The sequence below is a fragment of the Notamacropus eugenii genome, chromosome X (genome assembly GCF_028372415.1).
Source record: "Notamacropus eugenii isolate mMacEug1 chromosome X, mMacEug1.pri_v2, whole genome shotgun sequence".
In the NCBI taxonomy this organism is placed as follows: domain Eukaryota; kingdom Metazoa; phylum Chordata; class Mammalia; order Diprotodontia; family Macropodidae; genus Notamacropus; species Notamacropus eugenii.
This window is the reverse complement of record NC_092879.1, coordinates 76,684,777-76,698,617: the sequence shown is the minus strand read 5'-3', so window position 1 is coordinate 76,698,617 and position 13,841 is coordinate 76,684,777. Positions and strand designations below refer to the sequence as shown.

Sequence of the window (13,841 nt, the reverse complement as noted above, 5' to 3'; positions counted from 1 at the left end):
GATACCTCTTATTTGAATCTCTAAACCATCAATCAAAAGGTGTGTTTGGTTTTTTTTTATGTTGGGATGCTATTTTGATGTGGTGTTTAATAACTTGAGTTATTTGTATAGTTTAAAAACTAATCTTTAGTTATTTAGAGTTAAATATTTAGCTGATTGTTTCTGATAGCTACCATGCTTCCCTTTTAGATTGATATCTAGGAATATAGTGTAAGTCTAATACATTTCTAATCTTAGAATTTATTCTTAACAGCATATATAATTTAAAGGCCTTGGTTTGTTCATCATGTTTGCAGTTTGACAAGTAGCTGGGGAACTAAAAAGCAGTCCATGGGGAAATTATGCTATAATGAGCTAAAATTTTTTAAATTTATTTTCAGTTTTGATACTCTGTCCCATTTCAGTTTTTCCTCTATTTTTTCCCCAGTATTTGAAAATCATATTTGACTTGGCCACAGAAATTTAAATGAATGCTCTTTGCCTCTCTTACCTAGATTAAAATATCTTTCAGATAATTCAGTTCTATTGGAGGGGCTTCTAGAGGCTTCCCCTGAATAGGCACACTTCTTCCCCTTGCCTACCTTGGTGCCCCAAATTCCTGACTTTGGGAGACCAATACATTGTCATCCTGAAGATGGGAATCCTTGAGTTGACAAGGAGGACTCAAAGAAAATACTAGGGACCCTGATCTGGAAGTCACTTCGCCATAAGGAAGGAAGTTTCACTAGAAGAGCAGGTTCTAATTCTTGTCCTTGGGGACCTCTGACAGAAGGAACTACTGAGCTGGGAGGAGGGATTCAAGGCCCAGTTATTAGGAGATCCTGAAGCAAGCCTCCTCTCATGTTCCAATTTACTTGCCTGATAGACTTGGGCCTGTCAGGAAACCCTTCCATTCCCTTATTTCTACAACAAGAAGGAAAGAAACTAGCACCCTTGTGTTTTGGTAAAAGTGAGCCTGCACATTTATGGAAGAAACCTCTGGCTCCCTTTTTGTGGCAGTTCCTATTCTCATCAAGTTTCACCTCATCTCACCTGTTGTGGATAACATAGGATGAGGATAAAAAGCAATGACAAGCTTCACAACTAAGAGGAGGATGTTTCCCAGGCACAGGGGTTAAAATAGTACAGGACAGTGGAAAAAACACTGCACTGGGAATCAAGAGAGCTGAGTAGTCCTAGGCCCAGCCCACCACTCACTCATGGTGTTACCTTAAGCACATCAATTCATAAAATCATAGATCCAGAACTAGAAAAAATCTCAGAGGCCTTCTAGGTCAACCACCAGTATTTTGTAGATGAGAAAACTGGGAAGTTAAATGACTTGCCTAGTCACTCAAATGTATATAGGGGGAATTTGAACCCAGATCCTCTGACTATAGTCTTTTTTAGGCTTCATGTACCTCCTCTTAAAATGAAGGGTTAAACTAGATGGGGGGAAGGGCACACAGTCAAGGATTCTTTTTTGTTTATATTAAATTATTTTATTTGTTTTCAATATTCTGCAATCACTTCCATCTCTCTTAGATTTTTTTTCTCCTCCTTCCCACCTCCCTCCTCACTCCCTCTCCAAGACAGCATCCAATCTTATATAGGTTCTGCACACACATTTCTATTAAATACATTTTCACCTTAGTCATGTTGCATAGAAAAATTAAAATGAATGGGAGAAACCATAAAACAAAATATAACACAAAAGAAAATGGTCTGCTTCATTCTGCAATCCAATTCCATAGTTCTTTCTCTGAATGTGGAAGGCATTTTGCCTCGAGTCCATTGGGGATTTTTTAAGTCCATGCATTTCAATGAAGTACTAAGTCTACCAGAAGAATTCCTCGCACACTGTAGTTGTTGCTGTGTACAGAGTTCTCCTGGTTCTGCTCCTTTCAGTCAGCCTCAGTTCATACAAGTCTTTCCAGGCCTCTCTGAAATCTTCCTGCTCATCACTTCTTGTAGCACAATAGTATTCCGTTACATTCATATACCACAACTTATTCAGCCATTCCCCAATGGATAGGCAACCCCTTGATCTTCAGTTTTTGGCCACCACAAAGAGGGTTGCTGTAAATATTTTTGTACATGTGGGACCCTTTCCCATTTCTATGATCTCTTTGGGATACAGTCCTAGAAGTGATACTGCTGGGTTAAAGGGTATGCACATTTTTGTGGCCCTTTGGGCATAGTTCCAAATTGCTCTCCAGAATAGTTGGATCAGCTCACAGCTCCACCAACAATGAATTAGTGTTCCAACTCTGCCACATCTTCTCCAACATTTATCATCTTCCTGTTTTGTCCTATTACCCCATCTGATAGGTGTAATGTGGTATCCCAGAGTTGCTTTGATTTGTAATGATTTGGAGCATTTTTTCATATGACTATAGATAACTTTAATTTCTTCCTCTGAAAACTGCCTGTTCATTTCCTTTGACCATTTATCAACTGGGAAATGACAATCAAGGATTCTTGACCTTTTTTGTGTCATGGATCTCTGATGAAACTTATGGACCCCTTCTCAAAATCATGTTTTTAAATGCACAAAATATATGGGATGACAAAGAAATCTAATCTAATTAAGTTATACCAAAAAAATTAAAAGAAAACAATGTCACTGACCCTAGATTAAGAACCTCTGTACTAGATCATCTCTAAGGTTCCTTTCCCAGATATGACATTGAGTAAAAATATTGTTTTTATTCTTAGCAAGGTCCTCAGCTAGACTGTTTTTTGGTATTCTATTCAGCTGGGTTTTGCTGGTTACAAATAAACATGTTCTCTTATCTTCTCTACATTTATGCTAGTAAAGAATGTATTTCCTGGTTTGGTTTCAGCCTTGGGCAAAAATTATAGAATTCATGTTTAGCAGTACCTTCTCCACTCTCTTATACCCTCCCCTGAACACACACACGCACACACACTGCCTGGCATGTAACATTCTTAATAATACTTGTTGATACACAGAATCAGTAAAGGTTTCTCAAGCACCAACCATAGAACTAAGTGAAACCTTCCCTTTTCTCTGGAAACTTACATTGTAAGGGGAGAGTGGGGAGAAAAATGGGTATATCACTAAGGCACTGTACTTATAAAACCAGTTCTATCCCAGCTACCCCCACTCTTTGTTCCCTGGTATTTTTCTTCCATGTTTTGAAAATGTTTTTGTCTCCACTGCTCACTACTGTGAATACTGAGGCACCTCGGAGCATGTGTTTCTGTGTGGGCAAAAGACTAGGCAGCCATGGAACACCTCTGAGCCCTCTATGAACGTGAATGTTAAGTCTTTCAAGTAATGACAGAACTCCATGCCCTTTTAAAGTTATAATTGATGTTTCTGTAGATAGGGCAACTGCTAGATAGGTCATTTTGCTCCATTTGAATCCTCAGTGTCTAGAGATAAGCCCCTAGCACCTTGAGTGCATACCCTATGCAGAAATTACAGGAGAAGGTGGGCAAAGAGTCTCTCAGAATGGGCAGGCCTGGATGGGTTAAGATCTGCATGGTTAGAGGGAGGACCCATTTTACAGAGGAGAAAGCTCAGGCTCAAGAAAGATGACACTTGTCCAATGTCAGCTAGAATCAGCAGCCAGTTTCAATCTGGCCCACCTTCTAGTATACTGTGATGCCTCTCAGATCAAACTTAGCATATTACAGTCATGCCCACTTACTTAGGGGTGGAAATACAGAAAGCAGAGCAAATACATTATGAGTTAATGCTTCTCCAACCAGATAGGATAAGTCAAAGAAAAATGACCTTGAATTTTTTTTCAGCCACTGGGGCATTTGCTGTTGAATACATACATTTCAGATTTATGAACAGAGCCTTTATCAGACAGCAACACCTTTAGTGTGAATTAGTTTATCAAAGATTAATAAGTCAGCCTCCCAGCAAGTCCCCTTCCCATAAGCCTCCCCTTCTTCCATCCCTCAAGTGAATTTCAGGTAGGTGCTGATGAGATGAGCATGAGTACTGAGTTACAGCATTGTCCAGTTGAAGTGATGTTATATCATGGAACTACTAGATAGCCAGAGGACAGAATGGTTGGGAAGAGGGTGTCTGGAGAGGAACTGAAACTTGGATATTCTTTTCTCCAGGCTCAGCTGAACTTTGTGGCCTGGTGCATATGTTTATCTTCCCCAGTGACGTTGGAAACCATCTTCATTCTCTATACTTTTCAGCAGGAGAATAAATCAGATGTTCATAACCATATGAATCTTTTTTTTTTTTACCATCTGGCAGATGGCATAACCTTGCTATGATGACTTGACCTGTAAATTTATCTCTCAGGAAACACACATCCAAATTACTAGGGGCAGCAAAATGAGACTTATAATACATTATTAGGAAGAAAAGCTTCCCTAGACACAATACTTGAAAACTCATGTCTTAAAATCAGGGTGTTTCATTTTGAAGCGGCCTTCATTCAATATAGTGTGCATGTCATATCTGGGCCGGCTCTTTCTGGAGAGGCCTTCTCTTACTGGCTGCCCCTAATGTGGTATCCCAAGGACTCCCTTCAGCTCCTAAGTACCTTCTCTGTGTATTCTATCTACATACAACTCATCAGGAGGCCTATCAAGTGCTTATGGGTACTTTACCTGTAGATGGTGTGATTTGAGGGGGTACCAGGCAAGTACCCAAATGCTTCTGTTCCGGTTGCAACATCTGAAAACCCACTACAGGTGCTTAATTCCTTTGACTCTTAAAGGTTTTGTTTTGTTTTGTTTTGTTTTTTAATGCAGATAATCCTAGAAGAAGGAAGTCCTTAAGCCCTTAGGTTAACGCTTTCAGATCTCAGAATGTTAGAGCTGGTAAGACACCTTAGAGATCTTGTGATCCAACTGTCTTATTCATTCATTCACTTAGCGTTTATTAAGTGTTTACTATGTGCTAGGTTCTGGTGATTTAAAGACAAAAGCAAAGATTTTTTGCCTTCAAAGAACTGACATCCCCCTTCCCCCTGAATGGTAGACTTGGTTGTGAATCAGTTTATGCCCTTCCAGAGGATATAAGCAGACTCAAAACCAGGAAGACCCAGATTCAAGTTCTGCTACTGCCACAATACTGGCTGTGCAACCCTGAGCAAGTCACTTAACCTCTTATTACCCAAGGCAACTTGCTGAGGCTGTTACAGGGAAGGTTGGTACAGGGAGTTTCTTCATCCAGATTCTCTATTTTAATGAAACTCTACCCAGCCCCTGTGTGACATAAGGAGTTTTTCAATCTAGCAATGAGTATGGGGATTCACATAGAAATTGATGCCACAGTTAATAGCAGATACATAATTATCTCAATTTTCTGAAGACCTTCCTGGTTTTAATGTCCGTTTAGAATGGCACCTTTAACCCAGCAAATTCAGAAGCTAGAAACTGTTGCTTGCAGGGATATAGAAGAGCTCCCCGCAGCAGCTAGGTTTAGGACATCCACCTCCCCAAGTCCTTGAGTTTGTTTTGAGGGGCAGATTTGAATATATTACTGAATCTGTGATAGAATCCTATCAGCTCCTAAACCCAGCTTCAGCCAAGTGAGGTTGTGTTGTACTTCACTTTTCAGATACAGAATCTGAGGCCCAGAGAGACTGACTTGTCCAGAATCATACAGCAAGTGTGTGACAGAAAAAAAAAAACTTGAACCCAGGTCTCCTTCCTCTTTGCACAGTGAAACCCCTGATTCCTAGAGACTGAGGTAAGAAGGTGAAGAGAAAGGATCTTGGAAATCACTTGATCTAAACCTCTCATTTTACAAATGAGGAAACTGAGACCCAGAGTGGCAAAGATGTTTGCCCAAGGTCAGCCAGGCATAAGGAGCAGAAGCAGGATTTGAACCCAGTGTTTGTGTCTCCATATCTAACACTTATCCTTTTCACAAGAGGAGAAGTTTTCAGCCAGGCCAGTGCTGGACTAATCTAATGTTTTGCTTTCTCTCTCACACATACACACAAGCATTCTCCCAAGCAGGAAGATCATACTGTCACACATCATTAGACAGTTGGATTTCCTTCTTCCTAAAGGCCTATCTGTGATCAACTGAGATTTTCAGTAAGATCTGTACAGTATAGTTTGTGAAACTGTTTGTAACAATCTTTACTTGACTCCATGCAACAAACATTGTTCAGCCCTCTGTGGATTGTTTGAATATTTCAAGAACCCATAATGTCATTGATGTGGGTGCTCCTTCCACTGACAGATCACAAGGATTTTTTTTTATAAATTAGTATTACAGAATTTCAGAATTGGAAGGAATTTCAGGGACTAATCTAGTTCAAACATGCCTGGCAAATGGCTTGCTAACAAGTCTTTCCTAACATTAAGCCAAAATCAGCCACTTTTCAGCTTCTACCTATTGCTCCTCATTCTACCCTCTGGGAGCAAAAAACCCAAATCAACCCTGTTCATACTGATAAAGTGATAAAAAAAATTAGCATACTGGATTTGGAGGCAGGAAAATCAGGTTACAATTCTGCCTCTCACTCAGCAGTGTGACTTTGAACAAGTCACTTACCCTGTGAAGCTCTCGGTTCCCTCATTTATAAAAAGAAGTCTTTGGATTAGATGTCCTCAGCTTTAAATCTACGATATCATAATATCCCTTCTTGAATATTATATTTGAACATAGTTATCACATCTGCCCTGAGTCTTCTCCATTCTGTCAGCTGATCCTCATATGACCCCTGGTTTTCCAGAGTTTCTATGACTGAAAAAAATCATCACCCCATAGCCAACCTGGTAAAGAGCCTCTCCAAACTTTAATGTAGTTGCATAACTAAATACCAAATGGAAAACTCAACTGCTAACAAAACTTGCCTGATTCCATATCTCTCCTCTTCATCAAATTGCCCCCTCCTCTTTCATCACCCTCCTCTCCTTGTCCAGTTGCCCCTTCTCTGCTTCCTGCAATTATGCTCATGTCTTCTCTTGCCTTAAAAAGCCCTCATTTGATTGGCCATGTCTGCTAGCTGTCGTCTAATATCTCTCCTCCCCTACTCAGCCAAACTGCTTGAGAAAACTCTACATTAGATGTCTCTTCTTCATTTCTAAGCCTTCTGCAGTTTGGCTTCCAGCCTTATTAGTCAAGTGAAACTGCTCTCTTCAAAGATGCTAATGATCTCTTAATTGACAAATCTAAAGGTGTTTTGTTTTCTTAATACTTAATACTTAATACTTCTTCACCTCTCAATAGTCTGTGACACTGATGGTCACTCTGTCCTCCTAAATACTCTTTCCCATCTAGGTTTTACTGACATTGTTCTCTGCTGGTTCTCCTTCTGCCTGTCTGCCAGTTCCTTCTCATTCTTTTTGCCAAGTCTTCATCTAGGTCATACCCACTAACCATGGCTGTCCCTCAAGATTCTGTCCTGGGCAATCTTCTCCCTCTCTACTATCTCTTTTCATTATCTCATTGACTGCTAGGAGTTCACTTATATCTTTGCAGACTGTCTCCAGAGCCTTATCTGTCCCCTGAGCTCTAGTCCCACATGACCAACTGTTTCTCAGATATCTCCAACTATCTGTCCCATAGGCATCTCAAGTTCAATGACTTGATCAAAAGCAAAATGCCTTATCTTTACCCCCTACTTCTTCCCCCTTTCCCAAGTTTCCTACTATATGAAGCATCACCATCCTCCCAGTCATCCAGACGCCTCTCCTTGACGTCATGTTCAATCCCTCACTTTGAACTTACCTTGCATATCTAATCTGTTGTCTAATCTCTGATTTCTACCTTCACAACATCTCTCATGTGAGTCCCCTACTGTCCATTCACATAGGCCCCCATCCTAGTAAAAGCCCTCATTGTCTCTTACCTAATAGCCTTCTCATCGGTCGGTCGCTCTCTTTCAAGTTTTTTCCCCTCCAGTCCATTCTCTGCTCAGTTGCCAGTCATTTTCCTAAAACACATATATAACTTTGTCACTCCACCTGCTGAAAAAAAAAAACCTTCTTTAGATCTCTGTTGACTCTTGGATAAAATATAAAGTCTACTGTTAGACATTTCCAGTTCTTTACAACTCCTTCCTACCTTCCCAGGCTTCTTAAATTTTACTCCTTTTCATGTACTCTTTGATCTAGCTCCACTTGCTATTATTCACACACAATACTCCATCTCTCACCTCTGTGTCTTTGCACTGTCTAAGAGTATCCCATGCCTAAGATGTTCTCCCTCCTCACCTCCACCTCTTAGCTTTCCTGGTTTACTTCAAGATTTAGTTCAATTCCCTCCTTCAACAAAAGACCTTTCCTGAAATCCCCCACACACACACTTCTTCCCATCTGAGATAACCTATTTTCTCTGTATTTTGTATGTACTTAGTCATTTACATGCCATCTCCTTGATTAGCATGTGGGCTCTCTGTGAGCAGGGGTAGTGTTTTTGCCTTTCTTTGTATTTCTAACACTTAGCCCAGTATTTGGTACATAGTAAACAATAAATGCTTGGTAACTGACTGATGCCCAAGTCTCAGTCTTGCCCAATTCCCAAGATGTATTTGCTTCATGACATTTTTTGAGGGTAAATACAGTCATGGGATTTGTAGCTGGAAAGAATTTTGAAGATCATATAGTCCAACCCCTTCATTATACTGATGTGGAAACTGAGTCCCAGGGAAGGCAAAGTGGCTTTATCAGGGTCACAGAGTTGGATGTCAAAATCAGTGTTTGTACTATTATTTGCTCCCTTTAAGGGTAGCCTTGTGCCAAGTAAGGCAGAGCAGATGCCTGGCTGGAGTGTTACTTGAATGGCAATTCAAAGGTCATCCTGGTCAGAAACATCTCCCATCATGACCTCATACCACTACCTCATGTTAATACCTGAATTTAACCATTAGGGATCCCTTCTTGTATTAAGAGCATTGATTTACGCGAGTATCCTTTTAAAATCTAACCAAATGGGTCGAACCCACGCATCCCCAGCCCGGCCATGGTCCCCTGCAGTCTCGGGGCCATCTCCCCTCCCAGGGGCCGTCACCAACATGCCCTTTGACTTCAGGAGATGCTGAGGGAGAACTATCCCTGGGTTATACATCTGTGATTACCAGGAGGTGAGGTGGAACCTCAGAGAGCTGTAGGAGACAAATGAAAAGTGTTCCTAAGCAGAGGTAGTCTGTAGGTGGTTTCACACACCTGAAGCTTCTGGGTGTGTTAGAGGTGATATCAGGGGATTTCCATTGTATTATTGATCATGCAGGTCTTAAAGTCTCCAAAAGACTTTCCTAATATGGTATCTCCAACAGAAGAAATCCCCAGGGCTCTTGGAATTGATCATATCCAAGACCCTTGTGGATATATATAGTTTTGATGCAGTGCATAAGTAGTACAAGTTCAAGGGACTTGAAAATCACCACTTTACCATATTGTTTGTTGCAAAGCTTCCCTCATGCCTGGCTGAGGTCTGGTATATCTGTCCAGACACCATGCTAAGAGTTGATCTCCATTACTAGAATATAGCCTGTTGTGATCAAAATAGGGCTAATCTAGAAGCATGAGACCCTTTATCCTAGTCTAAGAGTTACCACTCACTAGCTATTATAATCTTAGGCAAGGCTCTTTACATTTATGTGCCTCAATTTCTGCATGTGAATTGGAGGTCTGGCCTACCTCATGAGATGGTTATGGTGAAATGAAGATTGAAATGAAATGCCGAAATTGAAAAAAGTTCTGGGAAGACAGGTACATGGATGAATTGCTAGTGGAGCTATGAACTGGTCCAGCAATTCTGAAATACAACATGAAATTATACCAATGAATTAGCCAAAACAGCCATATCCTTTGACCCAGAAATTCCACTCTTTCGCCTGTATGCCAACAAGATCTTTGATAAAAAGAAAGGCTCAATATATGCCAAACTATAGCAGCATATCCTGTGGTAGCAAAGAACTGGAAGCAAAGTAGTTGCCCATCAATTAGGGAAAAGCCAAACAAATCGTGGTATAGGAATGCAGTGGAATATTACTGTACTATAAGGAATGTGTGTGTTCATCCTTCATTGCTGAAGAAGACCATGCCATCAGAGAAATGATGACATGACTTGCACTTGACCTTGCTTTGAGTGAGAGAGGGCTGTGCAGATCACCAGCCTCACTTCTCCTCCAGAGCCATCTGGATCCAGTGACCAGATATTCATCTGGATGACTGGAGATGACCCAGGATGAGGCAATTGGGATTAAGTGACTTGCCCAAGGTCACACAGCTAGTGAGTGTCAAGTGTCTGAGGTGAGATTTGAACTCAGGTCCTCCTGACTCCTGCTCTATCCACTGCATCACCTAGCTGCCCCCATAAGAAATGAATGTGATGAATGCAGAGAAGCATGGAAAGACTTAACATAAATTGATGTAAAGTGAAGAAAGCACAGGAAAGAAAATAATAATAAACACAGTTACTACAACTATATAAATACAAGGAATAACCATCACAAATCAAATGAAAATGAATTTTTTTCTAAGATTACCAAAAAAAAAAAAAAGCTTGGCCCCAAAGAAGAAAATATGAGAAGATACTTCCTTCCCACTCTTTTACAGAGGTACAGGGAGCCATAGGTTGGAACATTAAATATAGGCATGCACAGAGAGAGAAATTTTTGCTCTCTTCTTTTCTGCTTTTTTTAAAAAATTCTTTGTAATAAGGAATGGCCAGCCTTCTGGAAAGGGAAAGGGAGAGAAATACAGGGAGAAGTTAGGTAATGTAAAAACAAACTATATTAATAAAAAAATTTTTAAATGAAAAAACATCTAACCAAATGACAATGTAGTATGCTATAATCACCATAAGGAGCAAAGGATCATGGATTTAGAGCTCCAAGGAACTTAAAACTAATCAAGGCCAACCCCTTCATTTTACTGATGACACAGAGAAGTAACAGCTTGCTCAAAATTCTTTATTTTTTTTAAAGTTGCCAGGAGATGATTTATTTGATTGATATGGGCAAATTGAAAACATCTACATTTTTCTGTAGCTATTCACATTAGTCCAGTGAGCAACAAAGAGTAGTAAGTTCTTAATTTTCTTCTTGAGTTAATAATGTACCTATGTCAGAATGAAGTAGACTTTTTCTGATCACAGGATCAGAAAAATAGTCTTCCTGGTTTCTAACAGAAGAGTTACTACTTAGGTCCGAAATTGGGGCTTAAATTAACCCTAGATGGTCTTTGTGCAAAGGATTAAAACTAAGAAAAAATGGTGAAAAGCAAAACAAATTACCTGTACATAATTAAAATCACATGATTTAGGAAATCAACTGCCAGATCATTTGGGGAAGTAAGTACTACCTTTAAATCCCACACAAACTCTAACATAAGCAAGTCTCTGATGACCAAGCACGTCAGAAAACTGAAGCAGTTAATTGGGCAATTCAGGGTCAAAACAAACCCTTATCAACCAGGAAATTACTTCTACTCTTTGGTTTACTTTGGCTGTTCTTCTGGTTCTCCATTTTGCTTTTTGTAATGAATGTGGAAGGATTCAGTCTTAGGTTCATTTGTAGAAGGTTTGTCTTTCAGAAACAGCAGAATGTAGGCAAACCTCAAATTTGAGAATGAGTTTGCATCATTCAGTTTACATTTTTCATTTCTAGAGACCAGCCCCATTTACATGGCAATTCTTCAAGGATTAGCTCTGGAAGTTTCACCACTATTCCATGATTTGGCAAAGAAGTCCATTTAAGTGGATGTTCATAACCCAATAATTTCACTTCTGTTGCCCCATCAGTCGCTGTGGGCTGACCAAGTACCATTAGCCTTGATGATGGCCACTGAAGGAACATAGCATAGACTAGCTTTTCTTTCGGTTTCGATGTATACCAGACTCTTGGTGTGACTGTGTCATTCTGTGCTCTCCAGGGTTTAGTTCCATAAATGGATTCCCCATTGACTTGCATCCAGCTTCCTATTTGCCTCAAACGTTCTTCAAATATTGGAGGAATAACGCCATCTCTTGTGGGACCAATATTTATCAAAAAGTTTCCACCACAGGAAATTGTTTCCATTAGTTGCTCTACTATTTCTTCAATTGTGAGGTAGTCAGAGAGTTCAGCATTCCTCCTGTAACTCCAGGATTTCTTGTCTATTGTCAAACAGTTTTCCCACTTGTGAGGCAAGAGGTGTCCAGGATTATAACGATCAGCGCAGGTAAAGAAGCCACCATGCTTGCAGATAGTATTAAGGCCCCAGCGATCGTTGGTTATGACTGTATCCCGAACTGGGCTGTCATTATATAGCCAGGCTAAGAAGCCAGTGCTGTTCCAGTAGATGTCTGGTACATCTCCATCACCATCTGACCAGAGAATGTCAGGCTTGTAGGTGCTCACTAATTCATAGAGATCAGGCAGGGACTTAGAGGTTGGATAATGTCTTGTCAGGAAAAAATTAGCTTGATCCTCAAGGAAAAGGGGGTTGAACCATTCAAAAAGGGAGTAGTACAAGCCAAAATACATCTTGGTCTTATTTCTAATGGCTACTTCCATATCTTTTACAATGTCCCTTCTTGGCCCTCTATCAACAGAATTCCAGTTCCATGAATTCTTAGATTTCCAGAGGTTGAACCCTTCATGATGTTTGGTAGTTAAAACAACGTACTTGGCACCTGAGGACTCCAAAATATGTGCCCAGGTGCTGGCATTAAAAAATGCTCCTTTAAATTCCACTGCAAAATCTTCATATGTGAATCCAGGAGGATAGTTAGCCTTCATAAAGTCTACAAACTCTGGTAATTTTAACTTTCTCCAGTACCACCAGAACCACTCGCTCCCAAAGCCCGGCACGGTGTATACGCCCCAGTGAATGAAGATCCCGAACTTGGCCTCATCGAACCAAGCGGGCAACTCGCGGGTGTCCAGGGACTCCCAGGTGGGCTTGTAGCGCTTGGGTTCTGCGGAGCATCCCGGTAGGAGCAGCAGCAGCAGCGCCGGGCCGAGGGCGGCCACGGTCCAAGCAAGGCCAGGGCTCTCGCCCCCACCCATGTTCCCCAGGCGGCAGCGGAGCTGCAGTCAATCGCAGCCGCGCCTTCTTCACCAGAGCAGGACGGAGTTGGGCTTCCCAGGGCCCCGCTCCGCTCTCCCTTCCTCCTTTATCCAGTAGTCTCGAAATTCAGCGTTCTTGCCACTATTCCAGGCTGTCTACAGAGGGGGGAGAAGGAGAAAGGGGAGACCAGGTTCCTCCAAAAGTCTTAGTTTTTCACGAAAGAGTTGGTCACACCCGAGTTCTAGCCCCACCTCCTCTACTAAAATTTGGTGTGACCTCAGAGAAGTTGCAGAACTAGTTTTTCAGATGTGAGTTAGCCAGTTGTATCTTGCAAGGCTATCTCACCCCGAATGAAAGAGTACCTTGGAACACGCTGTCCTGATCATGGGAAGGGCAGACCTGGCCCCGGGGACTTCTGGACAGATGGCACAGCGTAAGGACATTAAGAACCTGGGAGATCTAAAGCTAGGGACAGTTGGGCACAGAAAGAGATGTGGGAGAGACATGAAAAACAAACTTTGCAGTTTGCCTGAGGGCCAACCTTGCCTCTCAGTTCAGTTTTAGCACTAATATGTACACAAGAATGATTCAAGGAAAGCACGTGCACCTGGAAGTCAGATAACCAGGAACCACCCTTGGGCAATATGATTGATTCCTTCTCTGAGCCTCAGTTCCCCCATCTCTAAAATGGAGATAACCACATTTTCAGTACTTATTTCCCAGAGATATTTAGAGAATCATGTGAGATGTACATGGAAGTATACTATGAATCTCCCTGCTCTGGAAGCATTGTCTTATTATCTATTCTATGGAAGCAGTGACAGGTTTCCCAGTTAGCAGCAAGTAGTAAAATCAAACACGAAAATTTCCCTTAAAATTCATGGGAAACCCCAGTTTGTCCA

General features: G+C 41.1%; 1 pseudogene; it reads right to left on the bottom strand.

Annotated features, from left to right (window-relative positions):
- Window positions 1-10,838: 10,838 nt before the first annotated feature.
- LOC140515545 (plasma alpha-L-fucosidase pseudogene) lies at window positions 10,839-13,307 on the bottom strand (annotated as a pseudogene).
- Window positions 13,308-13,841: the final 534 nt, after the last annotated feature.